The sequence below is a fragment of the Triplophysa dalaica genome, chromosome 25 (genome assembly GCF_015846415.1).
Source record: "Triplophysa dalaica isolate WHDGS20190420 chromosome 25, ASM1584641v1, whole genome shotgun sequence".
Classification (NCBI taxonomy): Eukaryota; Metazoa; Chordata; class Actinopteri; order Cypriniformes; family Nemacheilidae; genus Triplophysa; species Triplophysa dalaica.
In genome coordinates, this window is record NC_079566.1 from 8,656,606 (window position 1) to 8,670,692 (window position 14,087).

Below are 14,087 nucleotides of genomic sequence, written 5' to 3' on the forward strand. Positions count from 1 at the left end.
TGTGGTGCAAGTATTAAGATTAAATTGATTAGACTAAACAGTTGAACTAGTGTATTTTGACAGATTATAACCACTGAGTGCCTGTTCCACAGTATTGTTTTAACTAGATTGCCCTCTGGTGGTTGTATGGTAAAGTTACGGTAAGTGAACTGATGACAGGTGATGGTCTATGAAAATTAATAAAAAACATGTATTTACAGAATATAAGCATATAATCTCCATATTCAGTCTTTCGTGATGTTGGCTTATGTCTAAACTAAGCTTGTATCTATTTACATTACTTACCTATCACATACCACTGCAAGGTCCTGCATCTCATGAATGCTCAAGCAGACCGGTCATTAGAAGGAGCTCCGAGCAAAAACATTAAACTCAAGGAAGACTACGTACTTGATCAAATATGTTAGGTTCATATAAGTTCATGAATGCTCTGCAATAATAATAAATTTAACTGAGATACCTGCTGTGCTACCATTTTTATCTCACTAGAGGGCAGTGTGCACATATTGACGCAACACTCAAAATGCGTCGTTGTTTTGAGCCATGGCATAGACAGACCAGTTGTTTCAATGGTAGGTCAAATATGTTATGTTTCCTATATCATTTTAAATGATCTGTGTATATTTTATGCAACTATGGGTTGAACAAAATAGCGGCACCTTTCTATTGTCAGCGCATTGACTACACCTTCATAAATAGTCAAATCTTTTGAAAAATTTCCAACAAAAGAGAATTTTCTTTATAAATTCAAATTTAAAAAACATTTAAAATCATCCCTTTAATAAAAAGCATATACACAATAAAAATAAACATATCCTGCACCACTTAGTCAGCAAGCTCCCCTCTGTACTTTTCTTTCTGACCTTCAGTGTTAGGATGAGTCTGGAAATGCATCCAATTATTACTTGTTAATGTGATGCACTCATTACAGAAATGAGGTCTAGATTGTCACGGCGGCACTGAAGGCTATTTCAGCTTAACAGCTTATGGCAGGCTGCAGTTCTTTTAACACACACTTATTTAAGGCAGAGACATGTATGCTTCACATCCAATTGAAACAACCTTCCCCTGTACATTCGGCAGCCTCCATCTGTAGAGGTTTTTAAATCCCGGTAGGGATTGTGTGATTTGGTTCATGGCTGTGATCTGTTTTTATTGCTGTCCCTCTTATATGTTGGATGTATGTGTTTTTATTATAACATTGGTTTTAAATTTTGTTACGCACTTTGGGCAAAACTTTGCATTTAATGTGCTATATAAATAAATGAAAGTTGAAGGTGAATAAGGACAAATTCACTTTTTCATTGAAGATCAAAGCTGAAGACTTTTTTAAAGCTCCATGGCTGAATTATCATTTACAGGCTTGAACAGATTCTGTAATTGGTGAGCTGTCCAGATTCACTGTTAGCAGACACACTGTATCACAGCTGCTTTTGCATAACATCCATGAACTGAAAGAATCTATAACTTTTCTTTATTTTTAGACAGTTAGAGTTTCGTTGGAGGACTCAATTCTACAGAATGCATTGCTTCTAGCATCAGGAGTAGTTGTTGTTCCTAAGGGCCACTATCCTACAGGGCCTAGTATCTACTTTGCTAAATCCTTTAATTGCTTCGTTTTTTAGGTCGGCCCTCCATACACCTTTTTTTCTCTAAACAAATTTGTTCTTCATTATCAACAATCATGTCTAACACATCAGAGGAAATATGTCGGCACATGCATCATCACTTTAAAAATCCAGAGGAGACCGGTGTCTGATTATGCAGCGGGATGGAGGAAATTGCCAAATTTGTTGGGAGATGGATTGCCTTGACACAGCTCTCACCAGCCAAATTAATTCCTCAGTCTGCCCTGTCCCCCTTACGGGACCATCCGTCAAGCGAGTCCTCTAATCGATTTATTCACAGACTTTCAGTCTGCCACAGTGGCAACTCCTTTTCACTTACTTAAACTAGAATGCAGCCATACATGAGGCTGATGGGCTGGTGGATTTGTATGGTGTGTTGAAGTTTTTTGGAGAGATAAATTTACAAATTAAATATCTATTTAATACCTCAGTTGTTTCTCCTATTAATACTAATGAATAAATTCAAATGAAATGACGTGTGACTGAGACTTTTGCTTTAATCTCTTGCTTCTCATATTTTTTTCATATGTATCATTTATTGGACAGACGTACTATTAATGTTAGACATTATTGACATTATTTGTGTCTATTTTTTAAATATTCTATCGGAAACAATGTTGATACTTTACATTAAAAAGTTGAACATTACTAAGTATCCCCGGATACTGTATAATAAAGCAACATGTAAGGAATAGATATTAACCATTGCCAATGCAATTTTAATATACAAGAAACATTCTTCCATACAAACCAGATTGATCGATTTGTCAAGATTAATAAAGACTACAGAATTTATATAAAAAATACAAATTTGGCAAGTCTCAACAATACCAAACTGACTAATTACATAATAGATGGTGAGGATTACTGTGATCAGTCCCTGATGATATTGAAGCAGTCTGGGCACGTACCCTCTGCCAAATGGTCTGAACCTTAATGGTGTTTTGATGGGCCACCCCTCTGTCACCACAAACCCGAGGTGATACGGTAACAAGGGCATCTGCTGCAGGAAAGGTGAGCTACTTTACAATCGACTTTGCAAATGGATGTAAAAGGGGCCATCAGACTCCGAGGACAAATTATCCCCCCTTTCGCACATCAAATATGTCGCTTTATCTGTCACGGACACTGAATGAGGCACAAACATCAAAGAAGCTAAAGAAAGGCCCATGGAGGTTCCGATACAGTAAAAACAGAGCTACGGCTAATTCTTCTTTGCCAGTTTCTAAGGATTTCTGTTATTTGAGAAATGTGAACTGCACGCTGGCAAGAAACTGCTTATAAGTGATGCATTAGCTTTATTTTTTACATCTTTTCATTTATATTTTAAAAGGGATGGAGGTACGAGACAGCTAAGAGACAAACTTGCTTGACACGGAGAATAAAATTAGGTTGCGAAACGTACTCGCAGTCTTTGAAAAAGCTAAGTCTCTTTAGCAATAGTGATTTGGTTCATAGCCCTTTTTCTCTTAAATGCCTCAATAAAGTCTATCACCCTATTTGCGAAAGTAATATGGCCCAGCGCGGTCCCAAATTACATATAAATGACACAGCAAATTGGAAAATTAAGAGAAGAGGGAAGGGTAATTTGCAAGCAAACAGGGTAAAACCAATTTATTAGGAGAGCTGAAAGAAAAATAGCTACAGCTACTGTCATCCATAAAAACCTGAAACTCTTACTCAGAGGTTTGTCTGAAACCCTCCACGGATCAAATATCTGACTGAAAGAAAGTGTCTTGAAAAATGAAGAAATGAAATAGAATATTAGTATATTGTTTGTTTTATGAAAATGTAAAAAAAAATTGGATTGGATGGTGTTTGTAATGATTTTCAGATTGCCTCCTGGATATAGAGGACTTTAGAGATTAAAGGTCACTTTAAATTATGTTGCTCAATTTTTCACCGGTCATTCATCTTAAGTGAGGTTTACATCTCAGATGAGAGCCTGATGTCCATCCAAGGGTAACACACAGAACTGTAACACAGTGTTTCACAATACTGCCTTTCCTCTGTTTTTCTCTCTATCTATCACACCTCTCTAGCAAGCTATTTCTATCCTCCTTCCAGGTGTGTATCTGTGCTCCATATATCGAGTTTACACAAGCTGCAGACGGAGAGCCGGTGTGAGTCCAGAGAGTTTCAGGTCCCTGGTCTGAGGTTTCTGACCATCAAAAGAGCCCTGTGGGCTTCGCCGGAGAACCAGCTCCTCACACACCATCTGTCAACCTGTTCCTGAAACTTCCACAACGGAAACCTATCCAATCAGTAAGCAAAGGGCAGCCATGTTGGATTACAGCCATCCCCATGTTGGCATTCTATCAACTTATTGTACTAAACCACTATTTTGTTTCATTTGCACAAATAATGGGGAAGAGCTACCTCTCATTAACATGTTTTCTGCATGTTTTACTTGGCTTTCACCATTTAGGTAGTCTATATTAAGAACAGTACTCATCACACCACAGTAATTTAATAGAAACCATGAGGCTGAAGCTATAGAGAGGGTTAACATATTCTAAATTTAGCTGTAAATAATATAAAACGTGTTATATTTGTTATCATATATATGGCCTACAAGACCACCACTGGTTTGGCACTCCCTTATCTTCATTCATTTATGCAGACTAATGTATCGGCAGATCCTTACGCTCTGCAAACAAACGTCTTGTGGCGCCATCCCAAAAAGGTAAAAATCGCTCTCACGAACCTTCTCTTGATCGGTTCCACATTTGCAAACTCAACTTTGCTCTGTACACTGTAGTAGGTTTTGTGAGAGATGTTTTTATGGTTCTTATGCTTTTTGTTGTCTAATGTTTGACCCAATTGCTTCCATTGTTTGTCCAACTTGTAAGTCGCTTTGGATAAAAGCGTCTGCTAAATGACTAAATGTAAATGTTATCACAAGGATGCCACGCTCATTAATGTTATTTCTTAGAAAGTTCTTCAGGTGCTGACAGGCCTCTGATAAATCGTACATCAGGTGAAGAATATAAGTTCATTTTCCCTTGCAGTCTTGAAGTTCAACTTTCTTTGCAATGTGGCAAGTTTTACTCTTTCACCTTTGTCTGCCTCTTAGAAGAAGTGAGACCATGGTGATAATTGCTGTAAATTTTCTTGTGTACCCTTGAAGTCTGGCCTCCAAATGTGTGACGGCCTTAACTTGCTTTGCTCCCTATGACCATAGCAATTAAAAGGGTTTAATGCGGCTACATCACAGACATCTCTCAGATCTGCTTGCAAATCACTTTATTGCAAACATATCAGAGCATTCACACGATGTACTAAAAAACAACTATTTCCCAATTATATGGATTTACAGTAACCAGGGAAATTGAGGATATAGAATGAAATGTATTAGCTGCTGGGTTTTTTAAAGATAACACTAGTTGGTTTTATGGATAGCCTAGGCATCTCAAAAATTAAGATACTTGAAAATGATCTAAGCAGCCTACTCCTAATAAACATTATCTTGTGGATCATGAGAGATGTGTGACATAGAACTTATGGAGACTCAGAAATGGAAATTTTGGCAAATTGGGGTGACTTGGGGTGACTTTGTTTATTTTGGCTTGGATGCAGTTCTCAGCAAATGAATAAATGAGGATCTGGTTCACTCCTCAGCACGTGTTCGGGAATGCGATGATGGATGGGCATCTGTACGCCGTGCTGCTCTTTGCAGGCTCAACATGCGGCGAGCAAATTAAGAACGGCGACACACGAGAATGAAGGTCACCGCTATCTGTGAGTGAAGTATTCAATCTTAAGTGTGAAACTGAAAGTACCTCTGTCAGAACACATGATGAAGAGGAATTATGCAAACTTACAGCCTGTTGTGTGGCACGCCTGTGGAGCAGCAGAGTACGCTGCCACCAAACATATATTTGCCAAGTTCATTCAGTCTTTTAAAAGGAGAGTACACCAAAAATGAAAACTCTTTCGACATTCATACACCCTTATTTCATTTCCAACCAGTTTTCAACCCGGTTGATTAGTTTTGCTTCTGTAGAACACAGAAGGTAGTTTGAAGAATGTTGGTCACCAATCACCATTGCACTTCCATATGGACACAAGGTCTAAGACATTTAAAAAAATACGTTGAGATAAGACCTTTGCTAAGAAAGATATGTTCAGAAGAAACACAATCAACAGACATACTGACAAAAATTTTGTTTTGGGTGAACTGTCTCATTCAGATATAGCATACCAAACGTTTTATGTTGTTTTGTGTGTCAGGAAATCTTTCGCAGAAATGTTAAAGTCCCAGTGAAATTTAAAATGACAATTTCATGAAATATTAGAGTTTATAGTATATAGCTTATCAATGTGGGTAATTTTCTTTTTTAAATTAATGTAGCCTACCCTCATTATCTTCAGTTAAAATCTGAAAATGCACTTCCCCATGAAATGATTATCCCTCTCAAATGACGTAAAAAGGCCCTTTTCACATGACGTCACGCATCTTTCGTTCTGCGGTGAAGCAGTGTAGCGTAACTTCCGCTAGCGCCTCAGTGCACTTTATCAAGTGCCGTGCACAGCTGACACAAATACGGCTTGATGATGTGCAACATCTTGCAGACAAATTTTCGCTTACGAAAAGATCAAAGCTAGATAGAGAGTACAAATTCTTCATTGAAAAGTACCTGTCTGATTATGAATGTAAGTGTTTTGTATTCTTTTTCTGTTATGTACTTGGATACGTGTTCTGTCAGTTTTTTCCCCACTGTTGATAAATTCCAGTGCGACGGCAAAACGGAAGTTCTTCTTCTCTCCTTATTTGTTGCAAGTCGGATGTTACGATACACTGTTTTGATACATCCGCTAACTCCTCCCCTTCAACTGTCAGTCTGCTGCCTGCTTAATTTCAAAATCGACGCAACAGCTGTTTTTACACATCCAATCGATTCACAGTGAAAAACGCAAGCCACGCCCAATAATTTTCTCTTTTGAAATTCCTTTTCAATAGGAATTGTTTAACAATACGGAAGTAAAAACGAGCGCAACTTCCGGTTCACGGGGAGTTTTACATACGCCTCATGCAGTAGGCTGCACGAGGCGCAGTGTCATACGCGCTTTAATTAAAACACCTGTGTTGCCCCATAGTTCATCAACACACATTGACAACATCTCTGTATCAACATCTATGTTAGTGTGACGGTCACATGTGGTTAAATTATAATTTTTGTAGAACTTTGTGTTTTGACATGTAAGCGGCACCTAGCGGTTTTGCTAAAGCTAAACGGAAGTGAGACTGAACGTTCTAAACTGGCTTTTAATATGTAGCAAAAACGACGAAATAATTATTTAGATTAAGTTTTATTTACGTTTTAGATGATTTCTTTCTCCAAGTTAAATTTGTTGTTTGGGAAAGATAAGCTCATGTAACGTTATACCAAAGTCATATTAACTTTATTTAATGAATGAATTAAAATACATAATATACGATTAAAACCTTATGTAAATATAGTTTATTCTTATCAAAGTTATTAAATACTTTAATTTACACATTATGTATAACAGCTTGCTTTAATAAAATAAAATACTGTGGTAAAACGTTGCTTTCATTTTGTATAGTTGCTAGAATAGCATTACAGTACAGTCTTTAATAATAAACATTAGAGTTTGTTTTAGCACATGGTAGCTTTCTTGGGACATCATTTATATTATTTATATAAGCAGACTTGCCTGCTCAGCAGTTCAACCTCATTAAATAAGTATTTGTATGTCTTTATCATTTAACCTAATATTTGCTTGTACAGCAAGGTGAATGCTTGCAGTTATGTCATTATTGTTCTCTTTATCAGGGGTTCCCAAACTTTTCAGCACGCGACGCCTAAAATAACAATACCCGCAAATGTACAAATGCACCTATTATGCCAAAAACTAGTATAATGACAACACAAAATAGCACAGTCTAACATAATATTATTTTATAGTTACCCATTACGTAACTTGTTATTATTAAACTGATTTGAGTGCTGATGGCCACCCTGACTGCGCCGCTTCTCCGCCTTCCTCCACCGGTCTCCATGCGCTGTCTTTGGTCGACATGTTTCATTTCAACCAATAAGAATATCCTAAATTTAAGCTTGAAAAATAATCTGCGTGCACATGGGACTGTTTTGTGATGCTGTAAATGGACTTGCTGCACCCAACCTAATGTGGTTGCTAATGTAGTTAATGTGACATCATCACCCCAGGGGTCACGAAGAGGGTGAGGAAATTCCTAAGGCTGATGGCTTTTTAATTGCCTTGTTTTATTTTTAACTTTACTAATATTTATATATTTTCTACTCTCATTGATTACATACTCTATTTCTAATAATAAAAAAAGGATTTCTGGAAATCATCTTGTGACATCTACCTTGCGACACCCAGGGTTCCCCACCTTGGGAACCCCTGCTCTATATCTCAATAAAGCCACGATAAATCAGTGATCTTTCAAAAAGCACTTTTGGGGGGATGTAGACTCTGTCCTTCTTGAGTTGTCAAAGCACTGTGGAATTGTGGAAGCTACACATCCTGTCCATGTTTGTTTAGCTATATGTGTTTGAGTCCCTGTTGTGTATGGGTGATGCACATCTAATCCCTCTGAAGCAGGAAGCAGATGAAGAAACGAGGTCACGCCATTCTTTTGGAGAAACCTCCAAGGTGTCAGCAGAAAAGGTGCTTGCTTTGTTTCTTTACCTTCCAGCTATTCAGCACGTTTCGAGCAGATGTTCTGCGCTCATCTTGGTGTATGCGTATGCCCACCAGTGCGTCTTGCCCCGTCGAGGTTGCTTCTCTGAGCTCTAGTCACAGGTAAGCAGGCAGTGCTGATGGTGTGTGTTTACACTGGATGACTGCTCTCCTCTTGTGGTGTGATCATAGTGTGGGAGGAGTTTAGAACTGGAGTTTTATTAGTGCTGAAGAGGTAGGGTCTCCAGTGGGGTCCGAATTAGATCTACATACAAACCCAACAACGGCTGAGAGAATGGCCGTTTTTCATCTCCCTCCATCTGTTTGTTTGTCATTCTCTGTCTATTTGTCTTTCTACACGAGCAGCTCTGTTTTGTTTAAAAGAATGGATAATCTGGTAGAGACAAACCATTCCTTGCTTTTCTAGATATTATATTTTTTTTTTAAACTTCATTTCATTGCTGCTTGTCTGCTTTGGCACTGTAAATACTATGTCATAGTTGCTTTGCCGTACTTAATCTCTCGCCCTCCCACTTTTTGACCAACAGTTTATTTAAAATTTTCCCCTCCACCTCGTTCAACCTAATGATGCACACTAAATGCTTACTCGTCTGTTTCCCTCTCTTCCTCGCTTTCTTCCCCCCTCACGCCTGCTGGACCCCCCAAGGTTAAACAAGCTTCTTTAATTGTCCATCATCAATTTGATGTTGACTCATGAGCTCTAGGGGGCCAGGATAGATTTAGTTATTCTGTTGAAGACCCCTCATTGGACCCTGTTATAGTGCTCCACTTTCCGACTCTTGCTTAAACGGAGCTTACCGAATGTTAGGGGAAGGTTGGGGTGATGTCACCACAGGGACAAAGAACTTAATGTGTTTTTAATGAGTGTAGTCTGCAAAGTGACACCGCATAAGTGGCTTATATGATGTGTGTTTGTGTGCATACACAAGTTTGCTTGTTCCCAGGTGTTTACCCCTCCCATGCGTTTTCCTTTGATATAGGAATGGCCGCTTGGAACAAAAGCCTCTGTGTAATTCTCCTATTAATGGCTGCTGTATGTTTAATATCTCTCGGCCTGTCTCCGCTTCAGAGGTGCATAATAAGAGAGAGTTATTTTAATAAGATGACAGCGATTAATATTCTCATTTCTCTGATGAGAAGAAAAGGGGCGACGCGCGGCCTCCGGTGCGGCATATATTACAGTCTGTGCACTCCATCTAATATTAATACGGGTAGGTTGGATATTTTAATATGTCTTGGGCTAAACCGATGGATGGCATGCCAAAGATAGATGGCTGACAAAAGAAAATTTTGCCGGTTCATTATTGAGGCAGTCAGTTGAAAGTAATGAAGTTTGCAAGCATGAAAGAGTGTCTGAAATATGAACTGAGAGACTATTTAGCTCCTCATCATACCTCACATCCCGCTCACCCGCCTGAGCTCAACAGTCTGATCCATCATTAGACACTATGGTTATAAAATGTGGGCTTGCGTACGGGTCAGTGGTTGACCCATATGAGAAATAGAAAGTATGCAGATATAACATAAAATTTAAAAACTTAAAAATCTTTAGGACGGAATGGCTATTTTTCTTGACCTATGCCATTTTCGGGGCAAGAGCTTCATCCATATATTTAATAGCAAATAAACGGATTGATGTGATGGTACATAGTTTTTCCCCTTTGATCCTTAAAAAGATTATTTCTTGATAGTGCTTTTGAAAAAAACATTATTGGTAAAATTGGTTTTAAGGGGTTGCAGGAACTAGCCTCCAGGTCACGTTTTCAATTTTACACCTGCTCCAGAGCAGACGATGATGATGTATAGTGCCGCAGACCCTGACCTTTCACCTCGAGGCTTGTCTCGGTGCAAATGTACTTCTTCGCATGCCCCTGTGTTCATCAGTGGGAGAAGATGGAGCAACCCTCTCCAAACCTTCCTTTGAGAACCCACAGGCAGTGATGAATTCTGGGCTTCACATGTCATCAATCAGCGCCTCTCGTGTCTGTATCCTCAGGGAGAACTTCTGAGTCTTGCCCCTCAGTTCTTCTTGGGGAACAGCGGCGTGTCACCGCCCGACCTCTTGCTATGCGTGATAGACAGATTCTGTTCAAATTTGGACTTTTGTCTCGGAAGTACCGAATAACACAAATCTTTTTCGAACCACCCACCCGTCCTAGAGAGAACAGTGACCTCAGTGGTCCAGCAAGAGCTATGATATGACAGATGTAGAAAGGTTTCTGTACAAGGAAAGGCACTAGAGAATTCAGAAGATGAATAGAAAGGGAAAGCATGAAATAACAACAGAAAGGAGCTGTTGAAGGTAGTAAATCTGTCACTGTTCTGGGTCACGCATACCTGACCAGGTTTTCCCTTTTTTTATTCTACAGCAGTGAAAGAGAGTTCTGCTTCATGGCGTATAAACCAAGCTAATGTACCTTGATAGCTCTCCTCCCCCTCTCTCTTTTTCCCTGCTGTTTTTATGTGTTCTTCCCTACACCTACATGCTTAACTGCTGCTGTCACAACGGCTTGTACGCTCCTCAACCTGTCATCATCTCACACGCTCTCCCTTTTCATTTATTCTTATGTGGTACCCTGCCTTCGCTGATGTGAAAAATTACCGGTTGAAATGAAAGCTCCTGTGTGTGTGTGTGTGTGTGTGTTTGTTCTTTTGCATGTTAATGAGGTGCCATAATGTTCTGTCCAGGGAAATAAATCAGCCCCTCTCCTTGACTTTGCGGCAGTTGCAGGACATGTACAAGATAAGAGCGAGGTAGAGAGAGGGAGAATGAGTTTGAAAGATGAATGCATGCGGGAGATGAAATGATGCTATTAGTGTGTGCTTTACATTTTTTGGTCTTTAGGTAATAGGAGAAAAGAGGAAAGGCGTCAATGACTATACACGATTTCCAGACAATAGCTAGCGCATAATGCAAACCACGGAGTCCCTAGGGCTACAGAAACCACACATATCTTACACATTTTCACTTATTGAATGTAGACAGAGTTTTGAAGGTGAAACAAAACACTACCCTGGTCCATTCATGTAGACCTACATTGACATTAGAATAAATGTATGTTGCATGCATATAACAAATTTAAAGTTGCTGCTGTCATTTAATAGATTCAAATATATTTTGAACTTGGCTTGCCTGTGACTCAGTGGTTAGAGCATGGCGCCAACGTCATGTGTTCAATCCCAGGGATCGCACATAGTAAGAAACAAATGTATAGAACAATGCAATGTAAATTGCTTGGGATAAAATAATCTGTAAATTTTTGCTATTTGAGGTCCAATGAGCAATTTTCTGGAAGAGCTATTGAGAGAAATGCAATATAATATACATGTCTTAAGAGGTGTGTAAAGTAAAGATCTCACATAATGAAATGTTGTGTTTTTATTAACTTAGAATGAGCTATTTCTATCTACATACACCGTGAGTCACCATGCATGGGATTCGCCATGTTGATTCTACAGTAGCCCTAAACGGACAAACTGTTTTGTAACTACATTGTCTTCTTTGTCAAAGAAACGAAAACCTGACGATATCTTCGTCCTGTGTCAGCCACCGTAGTGCTTCGAAAAAGTGATGACTTCACCTCGAGATGCCACTAAATTTCATACACCAGACCTTTAACAAATCAAAGACAAAATCTTCCTCCCTAATGTGTGTGCGCATACTCTGTGGTTTGAATTCACTGGGCTTGGCTAACTTTATATTCAGTAGTTAGGTCAACTCAATTAATATATAAATTAAATAGATGGTTAAGTGCATTAAAAACAGACGTCGCAGATCCTGGGGTGTCCCGGAGGCACGTTAACATTTGGAGAGAGTACGTGCAAAGAACCAGCAAAGAAAAACTGTCCCTTTGCTTCAGGGAGAGAAGGAGAAAAAGCGACACATTTTCTCTGAATATTAAGGGCCTTGTGGGGGTTATGGTAATGAGTCGCACTCTAAAAGTACTGTAGGTTTTTTTTATTTCTCTGAAACTTTAAAAATGTAAAGATTTTTTCAGGTTCTGCTGATGTTTTTGTTGTACCTGTGTGTAGATGAGTAAGTCTTCTATTGAGAATTTTATATTAACATCAGTATGTGACAGCGGCAGCAGATGCATTTGTAACCCCAGGGAACAGAGCAATACCTTAAATTCATTCTTTACTCTGAGACTCAGTTTATCATCCTACACTTTCTATCAAATCATTCTTTCCTTTCCTTCAGCAGCATATTGTAAATGTCAATAACATTATGATTTGCTGCTTGATAAAACCTCAACCTCTATCAGTTTTGTACAATTGTTATTTGACTCTCTTGTTGAAAGTTTAGAGCAGCATTACAGCTTTGCAAGTGCAGATACAAGGATGTGTGTGTGTGTGTGTGTCTATTCTTTGTGATGTTTACATTGCCTGCAGTATGAGTCCCCCAGTTGCTGTTAGATCATGCTGTCTTGCTCAATGTGTAACCGACTGGCCCTTGAGCACTCGAATGATCTAAACACGTTTTTTGGTGTTGGTGCTTTAGTTCTCCTCTGTGTCTAAAGGCCCTCCAGTGTTTGCCAGTAATCTCGCTGTCTCTTTTTCTCTCGCTTTCTCCATCTCATTTCGTAATAGCTCTCTAATCATAGACTACAATAAAGCACCTTAGAATCGCAATTTACGAAGCCACGTGGGAGGTAGGGAAGCGTCGTTCTAGGTGGTGGTTGACTTTGTGCAAATTAACTGAAGAGGAAGAGAGGGAGAAAAAAAGAGGAAGATTTAAAAACTGCCGTTCCCACAATGCAGCAATTACAGAGCTGATTGAGAGATCAGAAGCTGATTTTCAGAGACTCGTGATGAGTGCCTGGGTGAAACAAAACTCTTGGAAATAATCCTTTGAACAGATTACTTATGGTCTGCATGGAGCACTGGACTATGATATTATCCCTGATTTAAGAGGAACGCTTTATGATCTGTTTTTATTTAGTATTTAGCTATTCACTCATTTTGAATGTTTTTTTTCTAGCAAACATTCTATTTAATTTGAGTACTTCAATCATAAACAGCACAATCCCATGGCAGTTTTTATTAAATGAAAGCATCAAAATTGTGATTTTGGAAATTGTGTAAAAATGTGGTTTGGCTTAATGAGGAAATAGCAAGTATTTTTTTTTACCAGAAAACCAGCACAGCTGTCATTCAGGTGCCTTTTACGTCTGAGATGAATTTTGTGGTGTCGGTTTCATTTCATGGTGTGGATGTGGAGTCTCTCAGTTACTTGCATTAGGAGTGGGTCTGTTTATGAGTTTCATCAGCTGTCATTCATAAAGTTTACTGGTCTCAGGTTTACATGCAGAACTGAGCAATGTCAGCGAAATATTCTTGATCGTTCTCCATCCAATGCGGAACGATTCCTGGGATTTGGATTTTATTTGTTTATCATCAAGCCCAAAAGATAACATCTCGCAGACGGTGTTTGAAAACATGTCACTCTCCTGCCTTTGAAATGACGGGATGGATCTTGTTTTCTCATAACTTAATGTATTTCATTGTTTTGAACCGTTTCGTGTGCAGCTTGTTAATTTGCTATGTTTTGCACTGGAAACCAATGAAGACGTCTCAAACAAAGGTTTGAGTGTGATTGTTTGTCTCTGTTGACAGTGAGGCGATGCTGTATTGTCTCTTTAGTGCCTGTACTGACATGCTTGTCAGCTTTCTTCTTCTCTTCTGCCTTCATTGACACGACCAAGAGTTCCTGTACTATGATCTCTCTCTCACTTTCTCTTGCAAGCATGCTTCTTGGCTCTC